Here is a 26,916-nt window from a genome sequence, read left to right as displayed (position 1 = left end):
CTGTACAAACATAAATACATGCGAATAAAGTGTGACGTATGTGTGTAGTTGCCACGAGACGTCTACAGAGTTGAAATTGTAATTTGAAATAAAGTTATGTCCGTTCTACCCTTGCCCTTAAAGTCACGCATGCGCGGTCTTCCCGCGCAAAATGGCGTCTCAATTTTCTATTAATAACAGCTAAACTTGGCAAAATACCATAAAAAGAGAGTATTTTATCAACAATACATTATTGTAAAATGCGTTTTGATTAGTTGTTAATAATTATTGTGATCCTAAAGTTTAATAAAAAGGGAATTTATAAACGTGACAGTGACCTTTGACGTAAAAATGTCCGGTATAACTAGAGACGCGACGGAGTAACGATTGTAGGCGCGCACGGGTCAATATAGTCTGGAAACAGCTGTTTTCGAAAATCGAATGCTAGAGACCTAAGAAATTGTGAAATTTCGCCAGTCTGACGTCAGATTTCGTTGAGTGCGGGTGGATTTTTGCACCGAAAATGTAATGGTGAGTCGATTACCGGCGGAATTACGAAATAGTGACTAGTGTAGTGTAGAACTGTGATAATTATGTGGAATGCGTAAAAATGCGTGCTTTCTTAGTTGATACAGTGTTAGTGGATGTTGTGTGTAGATTTTATTGTTTTTTTTACTAGAAAATCACTTGATTTTGTAATGTTTTGATCTGATTCTGTTCGTGGTATAAATAAATATAGGTATACTTATATGAAAATCGATAGTTTCCACGACGTCGGCCACGTGGTGTCTCGCACAGTTCTACTGATGTTGCATGAAATAGCACCTTATAATTTATAGTGGACAACTCAATTTTCTTCGGCAATATTGATTTGACGTTTTAGAAGCGACAGACGGTTGGACAAGTGGGGTTTTCTTTTCTAAGAAATTATAGATTTTTCACTTTGGTTTAGTGCACTTGATGTTTTTTTTTATATGTCACGTAGCTGAATGTCTATCGAAATTAATCTACATGTTGTTCTAACACTTAAATACTAAAACACATCGGTAATACACTTAAATAGAAAAACACATCGGTAAATATTCTTAAGTACCTAATAATACACCTGTACATTTTGAAAATTCAACACTATTATCAAGACTTAAGATTTTTTTTCGAAAAACATCGATATTTTAATGCAATCTCTACCCACCGGTCTTGTTAAAAAATATTTTGACTTGAATAAAACGTGCAATTTTTTTGTGTAGAGCAGTTTTTAAACCTTATTAAATTAGTTTTATAAAAAAATAATTTAATAAGATATAGAGAAACTAAAATAAAATTTAAATATCTTGGGATTATGGTTGTAATTTGTTTTTGTTATGGAACTGTATAGAGTACATACTAGTTACTACTAGACTAATGAATCTGTATAGAGTGGTTACCACCGCTACTGTAAACCATGTTTTACCTCGTTTTATAAATAACTTAAGTAATTAACTTACGATATAAAATTAATGTAACTAAAAACGTAGTGTAACTTTTCCTTAATTTGCATTCCTGAAGGATGTGTATCGGCATTGTAGCGATCTTTATTTCTTCTAAGTTAGGTTTAAAAAAAACTTTATACTGGAATCCTTAGCTATCCGGATTTTTTAAATATCAAATCCGCGGGGCTTTACTCTTTTCAAAGATTTATGAATTATTTGATCTTTAAAAAAACAAATAAGTTCGGAATTTTCACTAAACCTTAGATTTTTTTATCTGGCAATCCTATTCCTACCTAACTTTATAAAAGTAGGAAGTTATGATACTAAACCATATTTTTTTTGGTCTAGCAACCCTATTCCTACCTAACTTTATAAAACTATAAAGTTAAAACAAAATTTCTGTTGGCCTGATCGACAAATTAAATATTTATATTTGTAATACGAAATGACGTGTCAAAATGATATTTATAGTGTCAGTTAATAAACTAAAACCAACATTTAATCAGATTTCTGCTTACCACCACCGTAGACAAAAGGCGTGAAGTTCCAATATCCCTTCAAAATAAATGTAGGGCATAGTGAATCACACATATCATTACACACATTCGAATCAACGGACACACAAAAATAAACCTTATTTCAACTACATAAAAACGATGTATTTTTATATAAACGACACACAAAAATAAACCTTATTTCCACTACATAAGAGCGATGTAATTTTTTCTCTAATGGGTACTTTACATCAAATAAAATTGAACTCTAAATTCTAAGGTACAAGGTGCATATTACAAAATAATGAGATTTATCGTTACTTTACATCAAATAAAATTGGACTCTAATTCTAAGGTACAAAGTTGATATTACAAAATAACGAGTTTTAATTCGTATGCCTTTATTTGAATTTAGAATTAGAATTTAATTCCGATTGAATAGGTTATTTGTTAGAGATTTTTTTTTATTATGTTAGAATAGAAGCTACGGTATTTAGCACCAAAGCCTGTTGTTAAATCTACGTGTCATTAGTACTATATGTGACAAAAATGTTAATTGGGATGAAGATAAAATTACTATGCATGCAAAATATTCCATTCTTTTATTTTTCTCATAGCATTCTTGTAATGTTATTAAAATCTAATTATTTTTGTGTTAGGTATTTTTTTATTATTGTTTTGTTGACAATTAATTCTACGCAGTTACATAATTACAAACATTATAAACTTAAAATAAATACGATTTTCTTAATTTTTATTCGAAAATCAATAGCAAAAGTGTAAAAAAATTACTAAAATAATTATATCAATGACCAAAAAGATTTGGCAGCGGTGGGATTCGAACCCACGCCTCCGAAGAGACTGGTGCCTTAAACCAGCGCCTTAGACCGCTCGGCCACGCTACCACTTGCTGGGAGTGTCGAAATTGTAAACTACACTCTTAACATGTATTTAATATGGTGACCTTGCCAGTTTTGGCTAAAAATAGTACATGCCTATTGTTTATTCAATTTATTTTTGTAAACATCATGTAGGTATAATAATAGTTATTAATGAATTCAAAGCTTGAAACATAAAACTAAAAAAAAAAAAATACTAATAAAATAAATCTATAGTAACCTAACCAAATAAGGCGTATGCCCCAATAAAGCCTATTTTGAAAATTTCCCTCTTCCCGATGTCAAATGGTCGCCAAAGTTTGTAGAAGTGTGCATGCACATTACTTAACTAATTTGAGCACAGCAAGCAACCCGTGCCGCGATTATGTTGGAACCTACAGATGAAAACAATCACGACGTGGAGCGCACTTTAGTTTTTATAAAATTCGAGTAGCGTAAACTGTTAGTATTTTTATATTTATCAGTATACGACGTGCCGTGTTTTGTCTGTATGACAATTATACATTTAGCCATCTCCTCACATTAGTGAAATAGCTATAATATCGGTGTATTTCATATAATCGTTGTTTTGTTTACCTATGTGCCATGTCCTAATAAAGCCTACAAAAAAAACGTGTAGGCCTTATTACGACATAGTTGTTTTTCAGTAATTTTATAGAAAACGGATCACCAGCTTCTGTCAAAAAGAAAGCCAATGGATTTTGCAAAAGATGGAAAACGCTGTTAAAATGGTAGCAAGGGGTAAACGGGGTGAATAGATACAGAAAAGGGGTGAATGGATATCGAGAAATTCTTCATAGTATCCATTCACCCTTCGAATTTTATGCACCCTGTTTTACCCGGTAGGCTGCTGCAGATATAACTTCCAAAGAAGTACGCATCATCTAAAGAGTGGTTTCCACTACACGAAAGCTAGGTCGGTCGCTAAATTGGCTACAGAACAAGAAGTTATTCTCATTCGTTTGACTGATGCTGGGGTACCGATGACTTCAAAGATGTTACTTGGGTATTACATGATGAGAAACTCGTTTAGCCTGATGTATAATGACCAAAATTAATTAATAAGATCTCATTACATTTATTATAAGCATTGACAAAGTTTTGTTATAATTAAGAAGTTGAATACTTACTAGTTTTTATTGAGGCCTTATTAAGACATAGGGTTCCCAATAAGGCCAAAGTGACACTTTAGTTATTTGTGTTTACAAAATTGTAATTTTTGTTTCTAAAGCCATTTTGATTCCATTTTTACAAAGTTTAATAAATAAATATAAGATTTTGAAATTATCAGCCCATTGTCATTTTAAACCTACAAGCTAGGCGGTAATAAAAATAAGGTAGGCCTTATTTGGTTAGGTTACCTTACATGAAATAAAAACTTAAATAAGTAATAAATAAATAATAATGTATAACTCACAATAATTTAAAACATAAACAAAGAAAAATAATTTAAAAAAATATATCTGTCTCGTGTCTGAGGTCAAAATCAATGAGGGACTGTCTTTGAGTTATCAGTACAATATACATAGGTATAGCAAATTTTTGTCCCACAGGTAACCGGTAGAGGCGTTGTATAATTTGTCATACAAAAAATTTACGTCGTCGCTAGCGACTATCGACAAATACTATTGCTTCAAACTCATGGTAGAGGTACTGAGTTGTTATGTACCTATGTACCTTAGCAATAAATTAAAAAGAAACAGTTATTTTTTTCATTTGCATTCAGAATACGTAGTTACTTTTTAATTTTTACATTTATTTATTATCTACACGAACTGGGGTCTGTGCCCTTGTCACACTTCCATTTCTGCATTATACAATCCAATATATTAAAGTACTGTAATAAAATACGTATTTAAGTAATTATTTACAGGTTGATAATTATCGCAGGTACTTAGATAAAAAGCAACAATAAAATTAAGAAAAAATGAGGTAAACTGAAACTAACTAACACATGCAGCTATGAACAAAATTAAAAAAGTATTCTAGCTTTACTTACCTATAGATATTTTGTGATAGCTATGCTGTTTTTGTTTCATCATTCATTTCATGTTTAATTTAATCATCACGAACACGAGCAGACGGATCACCTGATGGTAAGCAATCACCGCCGCCCATGGACACCCGACACACCAGAGGCGTTACAAGTTTTTTAGGGGTTTGGAATTTATGCGTCGTTGGGGAATGCTTACAATCAGGTGATGCCGTCTGCTCGTGTACCGGCTTATATAATATAAAAATCATTATGATAACTATTCGTAATGTAATTAAAATGTCAATGTCGAAGGTTTTTTATTGATTGTTATCTAATCATAATGAATAATATTTTGTCAAAATAAAAATGATCGGGGGCCTCAAAACTAGTTGTTATACGGGATGTCTACCTTTGTCATAATAATTTTTTGGTATAATTTTTATAGCTATAATTATTTTTTGCGTATAGATAGAGTTTAGGTTAAAAAAAATTGTATATTTATGTAGTTTATGCATTTTCATAATATTTAAGGAATTTTAGGTACTTTTATTTCGCCATTACCTATTGACATATTTAAAATAGAACCTAAATCTAACGAAGAATAGAAGTTTTAGACTTCAGAGTGCGAAGTTCAACTTGGCTTTTTAAGAAAATTAGACGACCGACATCTGTGCATAAAATTATTACTTTGATTTGATATGACTCCTTTATAGGCCCTTATAGGATATAAGGGGCCCGATATCTAGGTAATGTAAGGTACTTTTCTTAAGGGGGAAAATCATGCAATGCCTTCTCCCGCTTTGGGCGAGGTGAGAGGGAGGGAGGCTTTTACTGACTAATACCAACCCTTTTCTACCCCTACCCATCGAGTCGGAGCCCCGGTAAACCCGCTAGGTAGTCCACAGCACCGGGCTCTGAGTAAAATGCATTCACTAGGTACTAAACTTGGAATTTCCAGAAGATACCTACCCTTCATACTTCTGCCTACACCTACAGTCGTTACATAGCGTGTGACATCATGTCTAGACGAACTGCGTCGTGTCTGCCTTGTCCGTAATCAGTTAATCAGCAATCTGTTATAAAAGTGCGAGGTTATTTGATTATGATACGAAAATTAGCTGTTTGTGGTCACTTGATGGTCGAATTTCGATTGTATTTCTTATGCAAAGATCTCCTTTGCGACCATGATGAAGACCTGGGTAGGATTGCTATAGAATCAATGATTGGGATGCGGCTTTCTTAATGAGGGGTCAATCATCCAATGACGTCTCTCGCTTTGGTCGAGGCGAGAGGGAGTATCAGACTCTTACTGAATAAAAACCACCCCGTTCCTACTCTTGCTTTTCGACCTGGAGCCCCAGTAGACCCGCTAGGTAGTCAGCAGCTCCGGTTGGGAAGTGGCTAGGAATAGGAGATCAAAGTTAGGTTAGGTGGTCCGTGTTAAAAATAGCAGCGCCTTGGTAGCTTGTAGCAGTTTTACTCTTTAGGACATGTAGATATACATACCCGGGTAAGTACTAGATACACCAAGGAAATTAAATGAAAATAATATTATCACCGACCAAAAAAAATCTCCTCATGTAAAACCTTTTAACTTATCAGTCGATAATCCGATTAATTCTTATTTTCATTGAGATTATGTAAGTCCTCAACTTGTTTTATTTGTCGCCGTTTGGCTTCCATCAATCATATTCATTGGTACACACAGCTTAGCACTGGTGGAAACGGGTTCAACTAAGATACTTAGGTTTTTTTATACCTTTGGAAAGATGTGTGCAATGGATGTGTGCTATAGATATGTGCTATGTATGCGTGCTATAGATGCGTGCTATGGATGTGTGCTATGGATGTGTGCTATGTATGTGTGCTATGGATGTGTGCTATGGATGTGTGCTATGTATGCGTGCTATAGACAAGTGCTATGGATGGCTCCCCTACTATCGATACATCATATACTCGAGCTGCGCATCTTCCTCGTGCGGCGGCACATCTTCATCGCACTGCTACATAGCTTAGTATCAGTGGACGCGGTCACATAATTTCATAGCTTACCTATTACATCTTCGCAGCATAGCATACTTAATAAATTGATAGCATTAAGCTATTTTCGTCCTAATATCTCCTTTGCCCAAAGGTCAAGATGCCACGGCCACGTTATCGACCCAGTGCAGACCCAAAATACTTCTAGACCTAAATGATAAAGCTAGAGAATGGTACTATAAAAGTAAATAAGTAAGTAATGGGCGCTCTTGATAGCAAACTTGGGCTAGTATTAGACTTAATGTCTCACAAGTGACATCTATTGAGCGCAAAATTTAAAGATGTCTCCCAAATCACAAATATTTGTAAAATATATGTTGACTGACGAGTTGTCGCATGTACGACTGCCGGACTCGTCTTGCGTTCGATTCTCGGGTCGGGTGAAGTATTACTTTTTTCGGGTTTTCGACTTGCTCGATTCGATTGTGCCCAGTATATGGCAATAAGCTCACAAATAGGGAAAAGTGGGCGTACATTGTATAGCGGCATTACGTGCCGTAATGCGCACCTTTGCCTACTTCTTCGAGGATAAAAGGCGTGACGTTGCATCTATTTATGTTGAATATTTTATTTAATTAAAAAGGCTTGTCTGCCTGGCCTTTTTTGCCATTTAGGAGTATGTGTGTTGTGTAGTAATGTTTGGAACGGATCCAACTTGTTGCCCACCCACAGAGACGCCCTAGGCGGGCCTAGATTGAAAGTGTTCCATTAGAGAATATTCAAAGCACTAGGTATCACTTATACATATATGATATAATATGTCGTGGTGGCCCAGAGGTTTAAGAAGTCTGCTTCTCAACCATGAGGCTGCTGATTCGAAAACTGTCAACGGCCAAACCAATGTGATTTTTTCCGAGTTATACGTGCTTTCTAAGATTATTTAGACAGATCTCAAGTTTATTAGGATATTTATATATTTATATAAAAACAAACGGCGAAGAAAAACATCGTGAGAAAACCTGGTCCTATAATTTCTAAGGGTAAGTTTGAAATCGCCAACCCGCACTGAACAAGCGTTGTGATTAATCCTCAAACCTTTTCCGTGTGAAAAGAGACATGGTCAGCAGTGGTCACTTATAGGCTGTTGATGTGATGATTTAAGATTGTGTTATCCTTATATACATAACCAAAAAGTTATTATACAAAGAAGTGCCCTTTCGCCATCCATCTGTATATTTAATTGCGATAAACTTAGAAACCACAAAACGGATTTTTATACGATTTTCAACTATAAATAGATAGTGTTTTTTTTTGTGAGGGATAATCATCCAATGACTTCCCCCGCCTCTCTCTCTCTGGGCAAGGCGAGAGGGAGTGTCAGACTTTTACTGACTAAAAACCACCCAGTCCCTTCTCCTGCTATAAGCCGGAGCCCCGGTCTAACCTTTTACTTTGTCCGCAGCCTCGGATAAATAAATAGTGTAACTCCTGAGAAAGGTATAAACACGTGTTACTTATTCTGGTGTTGATCACGAAAACTCTTATATAACTGTTATTATGTATTTCTCACTGGCTTCCTGACCTTTGAAACTTAGTTTCAACACATAACTTTAACTTACTTCTCACGTGGAAATCGTTCGCCATTAATTTACCCCCTACTAAAGTAATTATACGGACACGTGCGCGACCTACATTGTAGATGGCAGCACTATGAACTGATAGGAGAGCCATCTGCCGATTAAATTAATTTTCCACTGTTCTCTATCATTGATGGAAATGATTGTGTTTGACCTGTTTGCAATTAATCGAATTAAGTTTATAAAGTGATAATTGACGATGCTAAAGCCAGAGTGATCTAGGGCACAAAAATATGTTTCTGAGAAAATTGAGGAAATGCGTTAAGCGTTATTGTTGGAAACGTATGAGCTGTATATTCATTTTTTTCAATTTAATATACTTAGATCACTCTGGTTTTAGCGTCGTCAATTATGATTTTAATTATTATGTTATCGGCTTACTCACGTAACTGTTTGATGTAGAACTCGACTAGTTTCGAGTCATGCTAGAGGCTCATATTCATGCAGCAGCATTCCGCGACACAAGACGCGGCGATTGTCGCGCTGCTACAACAGTTACGTGAATAAGCCGATAATATAATATCATCAAGAATCGTCTGTAAAAAAATCCCAGTCTCGCACCTCATCAGTTTTCGTTACGTACGTTTAAACGTTGTGAGATCCATGTCGGTCATGGGTAGTTCTTCGAAATTTGATTCTTCGACTGATTCATATGGCCAAAATTTAATTCCACTTTAGGATCTGTAACACGTGTTCATATGAAAATAGGTATACCAAATAACATATATTCGAATGAGGGACTCGTTTTTAAAAAATAGTTTTCGAGATATCGACGTTCGAATATTTTTTGCCCAGATGAATCAGAAATTGTTACAAATGAATCTGTTGAACAATTGAAAATTGTATGTAAATGAGCTCTGTATTTATTTTAATTTCACATTCTTTTAATTTCTTTTTAGAATACCATTTTCGAGTACTTTCGCACAGAGAAATCACGAGCTTTCATCATCACGCTTGCTCAGGGCGGATTAGCAATTTCAGACACATATTAATTACATTCCTCAAAAAAAAAGTTTTTAAATTATAGCTGTAACCTTTATAGCTAAGTTAATTTAAAAATAAGACTAGTAAAAAAATGGACAACGCAACTTTTATGATTCATATGCGGTTTTGACCATACGAATTAGGCACAGATAAATCAGGATTTTGCTTACAATCATGCATAACTCATCGTATATACAGACTTCATTCTTGTCATTTTTCTACACGAATGTGTAACCAAAAAGCTTCAAACAAAACATAGATTAAAGTTTTAAAACTGTAAAGTAAATTTTATAAAATAGGCATTGTAATCAAGATGCCATGTAAACCAAACACAGATGAATCAGATATTTACCTTAGTAACACCTGGATCTAGGCCAACCAGCCGCACGTCTGCCTCCTAGCTTGTCCGTTGCACGCCTGGTTTCCCTCCGCACAGGAAGCCAGACTCTCATTATTAATACCCGACCAAGTATGGTCATGCGCAGCTTACGCCACATGAATCAGTATTATACGCCGGACACTTCTTATTTATTTATTTATAATCATACGAACATAGTTATAACGAATGCATATTTTTTTTTGAAGAGGACAATTCATCTCCTTTCGGTGTAATTATAATTTATATTGAAGTATCAAAGGGAAAATGCGAAATCGACTACTTTGTTCCGGAAAATGGCAAACGGACACGCCATATGAATCAGAAGAACAAGCTTTTAAAAAAAATATTTCGTACCTAGACTGCAATTATTTAAAAAAAATTATTTGTCCTAGTAACTGACATAGCTAAACTATACTAAAAAAAATATTACATGCCTTTTTGTTAGTTGGCTTCAAAAATATTCTCATAGACATCGAAAATTTTGTCTCTGAAGAACTACCCTCATCCAAGTCGTTTATTTCGTTTAGTCCCTACTTAAGAGACCTTCAGTCTTAAGTTTTTATGTAAATTGTTATCATATAACATATTACAATATTACACATTGTTAAACATATACATATACATAAATTGTTAAAATATTACATTTATTTTACGTTCAAAAGAAAATCGTTTGAAAAAAGGCGGTGGTTTTTTTTGAGGGGGGAAAATCACATTGGAAAATCATCCAATGACTTCTCTTGCCTTAGGCGAGGCGAGAAGGAGTGTCAGACTCTTAATACTGACTTATAACCACCCCGTTCCTTCTCCTGCTTTTCGAGCCGGAGCCCCGGTAAACCCGCTAGATAGTCCGCAGCTCCGGAAAGGCGATGGCCTAATCTTAAGATTAGGACAGGAAGAAGGCCTACTAAACAGGTAGGCAAAAACAATGACTAATTACAAATCAGATGGCCTCATTTTAATACAAATAAAACACTAGATATAGATCAATAAATCCGGTAATATGAAGTCATTGTGACGTCCATAGCTATCGGACGGAAAAATCATAATTGATGATGTTTTGAGGAAAATAAGTTTTTGATTAAGCTGTGGATTATTATCTGAGAAAAGTTTTCCTGTTAAACCTTCGCGTTTTTGTATTATGATTGCTTTTCCACTAGATGTGCTATGTGGCTATGCGAGGATGTAATAGCTAAGCTGTGAAACTATGTGACCGTTCCACTGATACTAAGCTATGTAACTATGCGAGGAAGATGCGCGGCTCGAGTATGCGATGTATCGATGGCGGACTGCCTAGCGGGTTACCGGGGCTCCGGCTCGAAAAGCAGAATAAGGAACGGGGTGTTTTTAGTCAGTAAGAGTCTGATACTCATCCTCACCTCGCCCAAGGCGGGAGAAGACATTGGATGACTCTCCACAATAAACTCCACTAAACAATATTATAAACTTGCGGTACAGAGCAGAGTTCTATATATATAAATACTAGTTAATATGCAGACTCCGTTTCGTACTGGTTTCTAAAATAATATATTTTGTTTTCTTTGTCACATACATGTTTGGAATCCTGAATTTGAGTTAGGTAGATACTCAGATAGTAATACTATGAAAAACACGTCTGAAAATAGTTCTTACTACCACACCATAGAGTTGTTTTTGCGTTAAATGTATCTTTAATTTTCTCTGCATTTTTTATATTGTAGGATATAATACAGATTGGTTTAATCTAGACACACGGCAGTGTGTCCGCCAAGTTCGAGCAAAAAAACCGACACACCGGCCGTGGGTTATATTACACGAACCATTTCGGGCCAAGTTCGATCCACCTATAACTCAAAATCTATTTTATCTACGCATATGAAATTTCTAGTATCTGTCGAGATCTACTTATTTATCTAAAATACAAAATTTCATTAATGTACCTATTGTAGGTCATGAGATATTGACGTCAGAAAATCGCTATTTTTACTATACACTCACTGACTGACTCACTCACTCACTCATCAAAAACCTAGACCACTTCCAATGGTCGTATTGACTTGAAATTTGGCATGGAGTTAGGTCTTTAGGTCAAGGTAAAGGAAAAAATCTGAAAATGGCCAAGTGTGAGTCGGTTTTAAAAATAATGAAGGTGTAAATTCATACCCCTAAGGAACTAAAACAAAAAAAATATCTATATCTTCCAATGGTCGTACCGACCTAAAATTCGTTACGAAGGTTTGTATTTAGTCAAAGTAAAGTAAAAACCTTACAAAAATAAATGAAATCCCACCCAAAACATAAATGTGAAAGGCTGCCAAGTTCGATAATATTGGAATGCTTCGCCTATAAAAGAAGTGAGATCTAAATAAGTACCAAGTTCCATACACAGACCTCAGTTAAAAATGATATAACTTGGCAAGTTTTAATAGAAAATTATATACTTGACTCATTGCGTTTAGTAGGTGTGTGACACAATACAAAGTGTGTGAAAACTTGCCAAGTTTGTTTAACTTTCTATGTACAAGTTTTCACACACTTTGTCAAGTATATAATTTCCTATTAAAACTTGCCAAGTTATATCATTTTTAACTGAGGTCTGTGTATGGAACTTGGTACTTATTTAGATCTCACTTCTTTTATAGGCGAAGCATTCCAATATTATCGAACTTGGCAGCCTTTCACATTTATGTTTTGGGTGGGATAAATAACTTACATAATGTTTCAAGTTTTTAAATTTTATGGTAGTTTAAAGTTAGTTTAGCTAAACAATTTGAAGGCTTTATGTAGAAAAAGCTTCTATCAGAGGCATCGCCCCCTGATCTCGTGGGATAAAAAGTTAAAGCCAAGTCAGCTCATATCCTGCCTGTATAGGTACCATGTTGCATCGAAATCCGTAGTTTCAGCAGGATTGACGGACAAACATCCAAACAAACAAACTTTCAAATTTATAATATTAGTGTGATCAGTGATAGTGTGATTAGTAGACCCAAACATGGGTGGGTTTTTAAATGAAAGTCCAACTCAAAAGTCTAAATCAAAATTATTTATTTCAAATAGACCAGGAAGGCACTTTTAAACGTCAAACTCAATATGATAATATTGAAAACGTCTGAAGCATGTTGCTCGTTCCAAAGTATTCCTATGGAGAAGAGCAAGAAACTCCACAGAAAGTAAAATTGCTTTGGGTTGTAAACCTGCGCACCTATTTATTTATTTTCTATTCTTGACTCAGCTAGATACCTAGTACCTACATACCTGCATGAATATAATTATCACCAGAGGAGTATCTGCAATGGTTTTCGGAAATAATAAGTAGGTATAATAACTTCCTCATAAAAGTACTTCCTCAATTCTCTTCCGTAGGACTTCAATGTCTTTGGTCTATAATTGTGTGTACACTGTAGTTTCTGAATGAGTGGAGAACCTGGAAATGTGGCCAATATTAAATATAACCATCTAATTATTTCCAAACTGGCTTCTCTATCAGCAGTTTCGCCCAAATCAGCTCATACCCTATCTGTATACGAAATTTCATCAAAATCCGTTCAGTGGTTTCAGCGTTATTGACAGATAAATATCTAAACTTTTACATTTATAATATTAGTGTGATAAACAGTTAGTATTTGTAGCAAGGTCTTTTTAAAATTGGTAGGTGATCTTTTTAAATTACTATAATTCCTAAAACTAAGTCCTACTTAAAAAAAAAAACACTTTCCAAGAAGAACACATTGTGAGGAAACCTGGACTTAAAATTTAGAAGTTAGAAATCGCCAACCGGCATTGAGTAAGCGTGGTGATTAATGCTCAAACCTTCTCCATGCGAGAAAAGGTCTTTGGTCGGCAATGACCACTTATATGTGATATATGGGATCCGTATGCACTTAGCTTCTGCGGGGAAGAACTAATAAAAGGCCTAATGCAATATCAAGATGCATTTATAGCTGACCTTTCAAATAATTCTCCTTCAATGAAAATAATGCTACTCTTTACACATTGCATACATCTGTGCCAGTTACATATTCAATTAGTAGCGTGATGACTCTATAGAAGGAAATTTGAACAAGTGCCAAGTACGTTAGCTACTTGGGATTTCCCTAACAGGATATCTAATATAGTACTTTTAGGTTTAAAGATTATAGTTTCCCAAAAGTATCTACAGTAAACGGCATTAAATATAGCACATTGAAATTATAAGAAAAATGACAATCGGCAAAGTCGACGCGTATAATACTGATGGTCGTTATGCGTCGCTAAAACTAGTCGATCAATTCACTTTTGAAACACCTATACTTAAATATAAAGCTGAAGAGTTTATTTGTTTGAACACGCTAATCTCCGAAACTACTGGTCCGATTTGGATAAGTCGTTTTGTGTTGGATAGTGCATTTATCGCAAAAACCCAAAGGCTATAAAAAATCATACTATGACCAATAGTAACAGAGCAGACGGGGTAAAACTGCGCGGTAGTAGCTATTATATAAATAAAATGATTATCAATATCATACAAAACTGTCTCTTCTCCAAAAGTCGATGTGCAATATTTATCGCCAGATGCTGTACCTCTTGAGATGTCATGATAGACATAGTCTTAAAGTACGTGACTAAATAGAGGTATATAGAACTGTCATACATATCCTTCAGTCTGTCAAATTAAAGATTCGTTTACATAAGAATAAGATTAGATAAGGGATATCCAAAATTCTTCAGCTACTGGTGTGATTGCGTGACTGACTGACAGACAATATACCTACAGATGTCCTTTAAACCTATAAAGAACAACCTAGGGCAGGTTGTCGCCAAGGCCGGCAAGGATAACCTATCCTAGGTTGTGCACAATTCCAGACACCGTGCTGCTACTGAGACATTTTCGAAAAACCGAAAAAAAATAAGCAATACTTTGCTAGACCCGGGAATCGAACCCGAAACCCCTTGCCCAGGAGTAGCACTTGCGACCACTCGACCAACGAGGCAGTCATCCTTGCCGTTAGTCGTGATCATCGTCAAGCTTTATAATATGTCTCCACTCCTCACACACTGCAGCCCTTTCTGTGGCTCATCTTCTTCTCTGTCGTTTCGCTTTTGGCAGAGCGGTCGCGTTCACGTTAATGCAGCCGTATTTGTATTGGAGGTGGATACTGCTTTCCTCACGACCTCCCGCCATCTCTCCCTGTTTGTTGACTGTCTGGCACAGTCTGACACAGGGTTTCCTGTAACCGATTTCACTTGATCAGTCTGTCGCATAGGTGATATGCCTCGTGATCTGGTTCCGTCTACTTTTTGCCATACGACTTTCGACCACATTGCTCATCACCAATCCATAAATCCCATTCCACAAAAGGCTGGCAACGCACTTGAAACTCCTCTGGTGTTACGGGTGCCCAGTCCATGGGTGCCGCCGATTGCAAGTGCATTGTGCACCTTTCCTTGCACTACAAGATAAGATACCAATCTAGAATGTAAAAAATTAAACGTGAATGGTTACCAGGTGCGTCCAAATTTGATAAGAGTAGATAAGATAGAGATCAAAAACACGTGTTTAAGGATATAAACGATTAACTTGATTTATTTTGTGGGCTGTGGTCATTGTCAAGGTATGACTATTTAGTGGATAGTTGCAAATTGTTTTCTAATTGTTGTAAATTGTCTGTTAATTAAATTTAAATCCACTTCAGGATTTATAAAAACGTGATTTAGGATTTCGCCTTGAACATACAACCCAATTTTATAGGCACAAAAATAAGACAAACGATTTAAAAATATCTCGACCTAGGAGTCATTCCCGAGATCTCGTGATTTACAGTTATGCTCGCCGTATCATCAATATCGTAGCATATACATATATAGATGTCAATGTAAAGTAATTCAATTGAAATGACGATGCCAGCTTTTCAAAACGGAGCTCCAACTCGAAGTGCATTAGTAGGAACGGGGTGGTTTTTAGTCAGTAAGAGTCTGACACTCCCTCTTGCCTCGCCTAAGGCGGGAGAAGACGTTGGATGATATTGCTCCCTCAAAACCTTTTCAAAATGTCAGTATTTCATTTCAGCATATCAGCATTAAATATTTCATTATGTAATCTTATTTCGTATTAATTTTTATATCATAAAGGCTTATCTTTAATGGTAATTTCGATTCACGTGTATAAATAAAGTAGGTACCTACACTTTAATTATTAATATCAAGATAATTATTATTTTGGTAATGCTTTGTAATAAAGCTGAAAAGGCTGTTTGTTTATTTTAATTTTAAATTAATCTATTATATAAAAATAAGTCGGGTTTTCCTTCCTGACGCTATAACTCCAGAACGCACGAACCGATTTCCACGGTTTTGCATTCGTTGGAAAGGTCTCAGGCTCCGTGAGGTTTATGTCAAATGAAATTCAGGAAAAAAATAACATGGTGGCGAAACGGAGTTCGCCGGGTTTGCTAGGTTTCTATAATTTTTTTAAACGTTGCCCCACATGATTATTTTATCATGTGATAATTATGCAGTAGGCTGAAACCTTTTAAACTGCGATCACCAACCGCTTTTAGTGAACACTCTTCTATATAGGTTTATAGTCTAGCAGTAGACTCTCTGGAGCAGTTGATGATGATGAGATAAACTCAACTTCACCATCTATGAGAAGTCATAGATGGTGGATGTTAAACGATTTATCAGAAATTGTATATACAATTGCGAACAGTATGGTAGATCGCATGTAGAATAATTTTATGTGTCATTTACTATTGTTTAATGCCAGTCAAACAACTTTATTATCTTTTGTTATAAACTTATTTCATAGTTCATTATTTTTATTGCAAATTTGATCTTTATTGCCCTTTGTTAGGTTTTTATTTTGTTCTATACATGTGTAAGATGAAAGTATGTCGTTTTAATATGGGTCGGTAAGATTCATTTAATTCTTTTTCTTCTTTCTATCCTTATTCCAAGTTACTTGGAGTCCGGAACTCTGCGGACTACCTAGCGGGTTTACCGGGGCTCCGGCTCAAAGAGCAGGAATAGGAACGGGGTGGTTTTTAGTCAGTAAGAGTCTGATACTCATTCCCACCTCGCTCAAGGCGAGAGAAGCCATTGAATAATTGTTCGCCCTTAAAAAATAATGCATTTTGGTGCAGTCAATTGTCCTTTTGCTTAGCATTTTAAAAGAAATGAGGGTCATGTTACAATGTTATATAAAAGTTAAGTTTATTATATAAAATGAAAGTTACGTTAGTCCTTTCTCCTTCAGCGGCCATCTTTAAAAAGTTAACCGCTATAAAGCCTTGGTGTCGGTTTACAAGGCGAAACTTTCTTTTTTCTTTGAAATTTAAAGTAAAAAGATAAACTTGATAAGTTTTTATAGCTAAGTTACTAAGCTAAGTGGAATTTTTGGATGAAGAAGCTTGAAAGGGTTTCCGTCACATTTCTTAGTACATATTATTTTAAGTAAAAGTGTTGGCATTTAAAACATCAACCAACTGTCCAATGAAAACTGTATGTATTGGGAAGATTGGGGAGGGGGTAATTGGTCATACGGTAACTTCACTCACACAACGAGACACATAGCAAGCGTTGTTTCACGTTGGTTTTCTGTGAGGTCGAACTAACGAAAATTAAGTACTTCGACGTTATAACTCTGCCTACCGTCTTTATCAAGAACAGACGTGATATTATTACGTAATATGTATATTATTGTGACGTGAAACACGATTTTCCTTTGCACCCTTTCAAGCAATTTACCCTAAAAACTAACATCGATATCCTTGACTGGATTTTCAAATTCTAAGTGGTTTTGATACTTCAGTAGCCCGGAGACTCGATTAATGTTCCCAAAGATCAAATACTTTTAGTCCTTGTTTTATCTAGGTAACCGATTTGACCTTAATTTTGGAAAGTAGAAATAGAGTGCTTTTCAGATTACTTAATCTCAATTTGTAGAGACCTTACTGTTTTAGTAATAGAGTTTCGTTTTCAATAGCAATAAGTAACTTCTGCTGGTAAAATATTGTTCCGATTGGAGGCTTTATATTGTTGAGTTTGTAAGTTAACTGTTACAGTTTGGAAACTGAATTTGTTGTCGGATTTTAATACTGGAACAATATTTTATTAGGTCTTCTACTACAGCTTAATAACTTTATTATAACTTTCGTGAGACATAAGTACTAAATTAATTTGTATGTTATCGGCTTACTCACATTACTGTTTGGCGAAGAACTCGACTAGTTTTAAGCCATGCTAGAGTAACAGCGCGACAATCGCCGCGTCGTGTGTCGCGAAATGCTGCTCATGAATATGAGCATTATCGGCATGTTATCCTTCACCGTTTGTCAATGGTGTATAAATAATCTTAGAAATTACATATAACTCGGAAAAAGTCACATTGGTACTTGCCGTTGGAAGTTTTCGAACACGCGCCCTGATGTATGAGAAGCTGGCGTCTTAAACTACCGGGCCACTATGAAATTCAATCAATGAAAGCATTTTATCATATGTATACCCTGGCTAAAATATTGACAAATAGCAGTACTTGTTGTTTTAAAATTATTTCACAGCATGCTTTAATAATAGTTTTTTTAACACTAATTGGTAGCACTTATTGTTTAGTACCTAGTTGTAATTTGGCAATGCTGGTTCAAAATTTTAGATCTAGGTAAATTGGAAGAGACAGCTAAAGAGGCCAGCAGCGAGGGTAACAAGTAAGTGAGATCTAGAACATTTATATCTAGGATACATGAACAAAATTGTGAGAAGAGTATCAAGTTATAACTATGTTGCATACATGAAGCATAATACAATTCAACATTTCAGCGAAAACCGAAAACTAAAAAAAAATTCAAGTTTCAAACAAAATGAATAATTAAATTAATCAAGTATTAAATTTTGTGTGAACAGCTCCTTGATCACAGCTGTAATGTAGGCTGTCTATGTCTAGGAATGTTACTGACATGTGGTGCGGCTGTTGTAATGCCGTAATTGTACAAAGTATGCTAATTAGCTCAAAGAGAAAACTGCACATTTTGGCTTACCTACAGGGGCCTATTACGCTCATTTTTCGTATATTGATGAAGATTGTAACAAATATGAGGTTTAAATTAAATCAAGAGATGTCCCCATACTGTATACATTTCCGACACACGAATAAAATTGTGAGAAGAGTATCTGTCATAACTACCTATATTTCCAAGTAAGAAATAATAAGAAAGTTCACAATGAGCTAAAGGTAGATGACTAGTTTTTATTTTAATGTCCATCTTGTAGATTATTTTAAAATACTAGACACGTACTTATTTTTTATTTTCTTACCGAAATAAATACTTTTGAAGATATTTCGATTTGAAATATCGCGCCACTTCTATGTACCTATAGGTAAAATACGTGTCTAATATATTTTTATTACCTAAATGACGTACTAAATAAATTTTTAATTTTCATATCCCATCATCATTCCTATTACCCCAACTACGAAAAAATCTTGCTAAGTAGTAAGCTACGAGCAGGCTATTACAGCTACCCACAGACCTCAATACGTAGTGCGTACGTCTTTGTAATAAATAACCAAGTATTTTCCCAGCCACAAGTCATTGATCAAGGAAAGTACCTACTCAGGGACAGTAGGAAGGAACCTGATACCTTTTGTAAACATTCGTCAAGGAAAGTAGGCATAGTAAGAAGAAAGCCTGTACTTTGTCAACGATGACGTCACTCTGTAGTGGTTGGTTAAACGTGACTATGATACGCCTTTTATTTCCGAAGGGGTAAGCAGAGATGCACTTGCACACTATGGCACATAGTGCCGCCGCTGTACAAAGTACACCCACTTTCCACCATTTGTGTTATAAGTCTAAAAAACTCAGTTTGCGATGCCAGATTGCACTTCCATTCTTGCCATATTTTTTAAAACGTTTTACCACGCTAGGATTTTCACATACACATGATACCCATGACACGCGGACATATAGAGACCAGATTGGCGATATATTAAAGAAGGACCAAATTAAAAGTAGCGAAAGAATAGGTATGTAAGATTCGTAGCAACTGGCGCTCCATTGTCTCTGCCTACCCCCAGGAGGCAGACGTGAAGTTATGTATGGACATGACACCCAGACCTGAAACAACAATCTGTGGATCACACAAAGAGTTGATCCGTACGGGAATCCGTGCGTTGCGTAGCAGCCGATTCCCTAACTATAAGTTAGGAAACCTAAGTACCTACATCATCATCATCATCAGCCGATAAACGTCTACTATTGAACAAAGGCCTCCCCCTTAGTCCTGTTTTTTTCATGACGGGGTAACCTTCAAAAGGCGCCTTTTTGGGATAAAAGACTAGGGAGTGTGGGATTTTTACTTCACTAAAACCATCCCGGTGGTAATCCTCTAAACCTGTACGGAACACCGAGACCTCTTAGTAGACCTGCTCCGGAACCCTCACGGTGCAATGCCTGTTACGGCACATCCCTACTCCCCTTTAGTGATAAGCCCTTAGTTATTTTTCTTTTTTTTAAAACGTTGTCCCACACTAGGATTTTCTCCTGTGTCGTGGGTGCGTTTACAAACATACAAGTTCACATACACATGACACCCAGGCCCGAAACAACAATTTGTGGATCACACAAAGAGTTGCTCCGTGCGGGAATCGAACCCGCTACCCGTTGCGCGGCAGCCAGCCAGCCACCGCACCAACCGTGCAATCTTTAAAATACCTACATAGGTAACGTGAAACATTTAAAACCAGACCTAGGAAGGAACACAATAAAATTGACTGTGGGTTTTTGGATCATTGCTTACGTACTTGATGTCATTACATTGTCACTAGAGGAATCCCAGAGACGTGACTTAAATCAATTGATCAAGTGATTCATATATTTTTTAAGGGCTAAGTAGAGTTTAATATCCCTTTTATATAAAAAAAATCTTTTTCTTATTGGGTATAGGGTTTTTTTTTGACGGGGAAGTTCATGCAATGACTTTTCCCGCCATAGGCGAGACGAGAGGAAGTGTTAGACTAAAAAAACACCCGTTCCTACTCCTGCTTTTCGGTCAGAAGTCGGCATCAGCCATACTGGGTCTCATCTGTGATGATCTGATGGCTCTTTGAACCGCGCGCGAGTCGCGATGCGCCGTACGCTCACACCTACTGGTTTACTATATAATGAGGTCCACCAAGCTAGCTGTTTAATTTTTTATCTTACTTAATCGAATTCGAATTGTGCAATATTTATACTATCTTTTATAGTGATAGGCAAATGTATAGATGGATCATTTGCAGGTAAGCGCACCATTCAGATTTTCAGTAATAAAATATACGTAAACTTCATTGTCCTCATTAGACGTATGTAGTTATATACCTATTAGTAATTCAGAAATGATACAGAGCTAAGCGGGAAATAGAATATTAAATAAGTCTAAGCCTAAAAGGTACACAATAAACAAACTGCGGTTTATGATCATAGCTGACTCGACATCGGAACATTGACTCTCCATTGAGGAAATCCACAGACGAAACTGCAGTTACTCGGTTGACTCATAAAACTTTCTTTATTATGATTTGTGTGTTTCTTTTTATGCTATAAGCCGGTAAACGAGCGTACGGATCACATGATGGTAAGTAATCACCGTTGCCCATGGACACCCGAAACACCAGAGGCGTTACGAGTGCACGAGGTCTTTTAGGGGATTTCAAAGTTCATCACATTTATACCTACTTAAATTAATCAATCGTCAACAGCCTATAAGTGCCCACTGATGACCAAAGGCCTCTTCTCGCATTAAGAGTATTAATTACCACGCTTGCTCAATCCGGGTTGACGATTTCAAACATATAATTAGAAACTATAAACCTAGGTTTCCTCACGGCGACCTTCACCATTTGTCGCAGTGGTGTCTAAATAATCTTAGAAAGTACATATAACTTGGAAGAAATCACTTTGTTACTTTCCGTTGGTAGGTTTCGAGCACGCACCCTCATGCACGAGAAGCGTCTTAAATATCCGATAACCACGACAAGACACTTTTTTAAGAGGGTATATCATTCAATGACTTCTCCCGCCCTGGGCGTGGCGAGAGGGAGTGCCAAACTCTTACTGACTAAAAACCACCCCGTTCCTAATCCTGCTTTTCAAGCCAGAGCCCCGTTAAACCCGGACCCCGGACACGCCGGTAAACGCTCCTACGTATCACCTGATGGTAAGCAATCGCCGCCGCTCATGGACACTTGAAACGCCAGAGGCGTTACAAGTGCGTTGCCGGCCTTTTAGGGTTTAGGAATTTAAGGGTTGTTGGGGAATCGGGGATTGGGAAGGTTGGGGAGGGGGGAATTGGGCCTCCGGTAACCTCACTCACACAACGAAACTCAACGCAAGCGTTGTTTCACGGTGGTTTTCGGTGAGGCCGTGGTATCACTCCGGTTGAGCCGGCCCATTCGTGCCGAAGCATGGCTCTCCCACACTTAAAAAGGATATGTTAATCTGAGGTTTTCGGTCCATTGCTGACTCAAAGTAATTTCTTTAACACCAGAGGAATCCCACAGACGTGACAATAGTTAATCGATTGTGCATCATTTGTTTTACAAAAGGATAATGCCATTGTTATGGACGGTTCTTACCCGGTTCCGTATATGTGACCGTCAATACGACAGACAGATAATTAGGGAACTAATACAATAGAAATATGGATCATAATTGCATACTAGAGGTTGTTGTCGAAGGTCGATTGGCGATTTGGGCTGGTATCTTGGGTCGAGTTAGGTTTGCTGTGCATGTCGATTTAGAAATTTCAGAAAGAGTGGTGTGTATGGTGTTTGGAATAGGAAATCCTCTATATTTTTTTTCCTATATATTTTTGAAAGAAAGAAAGAAAGAAAGAAAAATCATTTATTCGGCACCGGGCACGATGCACCAAAACAAAACACAAAATAGAAAATAAAAAAATAAAAAAAATGTTACAATTAATTAAAACATTAAAAAAAAAACATTAAAAACACAAAAAAAACTATTTAAATTTATAAAAGTAAAAAAAAATAATAATACAACACAAACAGGTAAAAACGCGGTGGCAACGTGCCCAAGCCAAAAGGGCTGCCACCTCAGTATGAGCTGGGCACCGAAAGTACCCAGCACTGATTTTCAGTTGGCACCCTTTGCAGTGACCCACGGACGGAGACAACGCACAAAACAAAACACAAAAGTAATACAATAAAGTAAAAATAAACAGAATAAATAAACATAAAAAGGAGAATATTAAAATAAACATACATACATATATTTTAAAATACATCTATAAATAAATAAAAATAAATGGTAACAATTAAAAAGAACACGGTAAAAGAAAAACATAATATTGTGGGTAGGTGTGTGATCGTAGGGTCACCCCGCAGCACGACACTCATTTGACTCCTACCTGTAAAAGTAGTCGCTTTGTCGGCATTACCCCATGGAAAATAATAAATTATCTAGACTAAGTACATGTCTAGATAACAGTGCGCGGAAGAGCGAGCGTGGAAGGTATAAGAAAATTAAGGGTGGCACAGGACGGCAATCCACCAACAACTACCGCAGACAACATGGGACTCGAAGGTAAGTTTACCAGACTTATTGTATCCCGCATTGCTGCTACATGCACTCATACTTTAGATTTTAATTGTATTTAGATTTTAATAATAAGTAAATGTCAGTAAATGTCAGATTATAAATATAATAAGATAAAAAAAAAAAAAAAATATGTCATACACATGTGAACCTACAAAAACTAAATAAATAAAATAAAATAAAAGTCAATTTAAATAAAGGACAGATCAATATTTATTGATTCATTGTCGATTTGTGAGCTTCTTAAAAAGTCCTTTAGCTTTCTTCTAAAACTATAAATGCTTTGCAGGTTCCTAATTGGCGGAGGAATGTTGTTCCAACACTTGGATGCCGCATACCGGAAACCACCTCGAAAAGCAGCCGATCTGTGTTGCGGTATGGCGAGCTGCTGCGCGCACCGTCTACCCTCCCGCTGCCGATGAGCATTCACCCACGACAACTTCGAGTAGAGGTACGCCGGACACTTATATTTAATCACACCAAAGAGGAGACATGCCAGGTGGTGTTTACGTCGCGACTTCATCTTTAAGAGACCGTTTTTATTTAGATAAGGTGTTATGTGTGTCCTTGGTGGAATTTTAAAACAAAAACGTGCGCAAGCATTTTGAACCCTCTGTATCAGTCGCTCAGTCCGTGAAAGCAGTCTAGGCCCAATGACCACGTCCGCGTAGTTTAGTCTGGACAACACCAATGACTCAACCAACTGCACACGCAACTCCTCACTTAGATACGGCCGCATTCTATAGAGTACCTTCAAACGATAAAAACAGTTTCTAACACAATTAGAGATGTGGGACTCGAACCTAAGACCTTCATCCATCAGTAGTCCCAAATTCCGCGCCTCGCTTACACGCTCAATGATTTGGCCTCTCAGGAGAACGTCGGCACTGCTAGACGGAATCTTGTTAAGTTGCGTTTTTGTTCCGAACAGCAAGAATTTAGTTTTAGACGGATTCAAAATGAGGCAATTACTGCTTGACCAGTCCACTATCCTGTCCAGGTCTTCATTTATAAAATTCACGGCATTCGCGTACTCCTCAGGCCTAAAGGACAAGTAAATCTGAATGTCGTCTGCGTAAATATGATACCTGCACTTTTTTATTACTTTGACGATGTCAGCACAATATAATAAGAATAGGGTAGGCCCTAATATAGATCCCTGGGGCACCCCCTTCGTCACAGGTTTCACTTCTGAAGCTAAGACAGAGCCATCGGTATCGCGAATCTCAACTAGTTGGGTACGGTTCCTGAGATAGCTATCAAACCATTTTATTGTTGGTATGTCAAATCCGTAGTACGCCATTTTAGAGATTAAAAGGGATAAGTTAATTGAGTCAAATGCCCTGGAAAAGTCCAATAGGACTAGTATAGTGCACATGCCCTCATCCTGCGCGCCCAGTATATTGTCGGTGACATCCAACAATGCTGTTGCCGTACTACGCCCCCTCCGAAAACCAGACTGTACATCCGGCAGAACGCCGCTGTCCTCGATGTATTTGGACATCTGCTCACCCACCACCCTTTCCAAGACCTTGGACATCAAGGGTAAAATACTTATAGGTCTCAAATCCTTAAAATCACCGGGATTGTTTACCTTTGGTAGAGGACGCACTTTTGCTAATTTCCAGGCGTCTGGAAAATTAGCGGTAACGATAGACGTATTTATAATACGCGTCAGTACAGTCAGGGTTTGTGGTATCGTTAATAAAAACATATTTAGTGCTATCTGATCGCTACCTTCGGCATTTGATTTTAGGCTGGTTATTACTTTTAGAACTTTAGTCTCATCCATTGTTTTGAGAGTGAAAACACAATCGGAAAACCTATGAAATTCATAGTAGGTGCAAGTCGACAAGGAAGTAATTGTATCGCCGGGTACGTTTAAAAAATGACTATTTATTCTGTCTGGGTCTTTAAGATGTGTGGGTAGCTCTGCACAACATTTTTGAGGAAGCAAGGTAGATTTTAAATTCTTCCAAAGCAATTTAGGATGCGAGATATTATTATTAATATTAGATTTGAAATAAGCTACTTTTTCAAAATAAATTGATTTATTTACTAAATTCTTTAAGTCGACATAATACTGCTTTTTGTGGACTAATGTGTTTTTGTTGCGGAATTCCTTATGGGCTTTGTCTCTGAGTTTCATCATAAGTTTAATGTTGTCCGTGATCCACGGATAAGATCTATCCTTTATCCTAACCGTCTTACGAGGTGCAAATGTGTCAAACAAACAAAGCAATTCGTTCGTCAAACAGTACACCATGTAATCCACGTCATCGGAAGAAATCACGCCACGCCAGTTGATTGCTTCTAGGGCGTCCTTGAAATTTTCAAAGTTAATGCTCTTTAGTCCCCTATATGTTATCACTCGAGGCTGAATTTTTTCCCTTTTAATACGGAACGTAGAAGTTATGAATGCATGAGCACCGAGCGCTTCTATTGGGTATACTTTGACGTCGGTAACTTTTGCGTCTGTACACACTAAGTCTATAAGACTCGAGTTGTTGGTCGAGAAGTGTGTAGGGGATGTCACTAACTGATTGAAGTTAAAGTGGTTTAAAAATGTATGTAGTTTATTTAAGTTGCAGTCACGCGGCGAGGCACTTGCATAATTTATATTAAAATCACCCAGCAACACAGTGTAGTCGCAAAACGGCAGCGAATTTATAGACACGGTCAAAGAGTCGAGAAACGTGTCGACATCTAACCACGGCGGTCGATAGGCTGTACCAATGGCAACCTTAGTACCGTTTACACCCAGCACGAGCCACATCTTTTCCTGCATCGCAGGTCGCATCATCGCTTACGGTAGTAACTTAGGCGGACAGTAGTTAAACGTTTACCCATTAGCGAAAAACCAAACATATAAAAAGAAGAATGACTGCCTCGTTTATCGAGTGGTCGCAAGTGCGACTACCGGGTAAGGTCTCGGTATTCGATTCCCGGGGTCGGGCAAAGTATTACTGGGCCTCATTTGGTTTTTCGAAAATTTCTCAGTAGTAACACGGAGTCTGGAATTGTGCCCAGTTTACTTGACTTGAAGAAAAAATAGGTAACGTCACGCCTTTTATCCCCGAAGGGGTAGGCAGAGGTGCATGTAACTTGAACGTGACTTTACATCTACTATTCCGATATTTTACATCTACTATAAAATTCACGCTTTCCATTGAAATAATTGCCATAGATATTTTCCATGATAAAATTATCATTAGACATAATTATAAGTTCAAGGTGTATTCCATGATAATTTCGATTCTATACAGGTATAAGTAATAGAGGAAATATATCTGTATTATTGGGATTAACCGATCTCCTCACGACATGTGGTTAAGCCTTGAGTTGTCTGTCATAGTCTCAAGTTGTGGTGTAGAAATTATTATCCAAAGCACGTAAGAATGGTTTATGGGACTGTCTCTTTGTTGGAATCATCTCAGGTTTAGTGGGTTACCAGGGCTCCGGCTCGAAAAGCAGGAGTCGGAACGGAGTGGTTTTTAGTCAGAATGAGTCTGACACTCTCTCTCATTTCAAATGGATGATTTTGCCCCCTTAAAAATATGTATAACAATACAA

The 26,916-nt window shown here is 36.8% G+C and overlaps 1 protein-coding gene and 1 non-coding gene across 2 annotated transcripts in view; one reads left to right on the top strand and one right to left on the bottom strand.

Annotated features, from left to right (window-relative positions):
* Positions 1 to 259: 259 nt before the first annotated feature.
* The window catches only part of LOC118280596 (solute carrier family 41 member 1), a 112,229-nt gene continuing 85,572 nt past the window's right edge, over positions 260 to 26,916 (top strand). Inside the window, exon 1 of the mRNA XM_050699630.1 lies at positions 260 to 510. The gene's annotated coding sequence lies outside the window, so the exon portion shown is untranslated. The remainder of the gene's footprint in view (positions 511 to 26,916) is intronic.
* Positions 2,766 to 2,847, bottom strand: Trnal-aag (transfer RNA leucine (anticodon AAG)). The gene has a single exon. It is a non-coding gene; the product is annotated as a tRNA-Leu (tRNA).

Source organism: Spodoptera frugiperda, chromosome 16 (genome assembly GCF_023101765.2).
Source record: "Spodoptera frugiperda isolate SF20-4 chromosome 16, AGI-APGP_CSIRO_Sfru_2.0, whole genome shotgun sequence".
Taxonomy (NCBI): Eukaryota; Metazoa; Arthropoda; class Insecta; order Lepidoptera; family Noctuidae; genus Spodoptera; species Spodoptera frugiperda.
The sequence above is the reverse complement of the archived record's forward strand: the minus strand, read 5'-3'. Positions and strand labels throughout refer to the sequence as shown.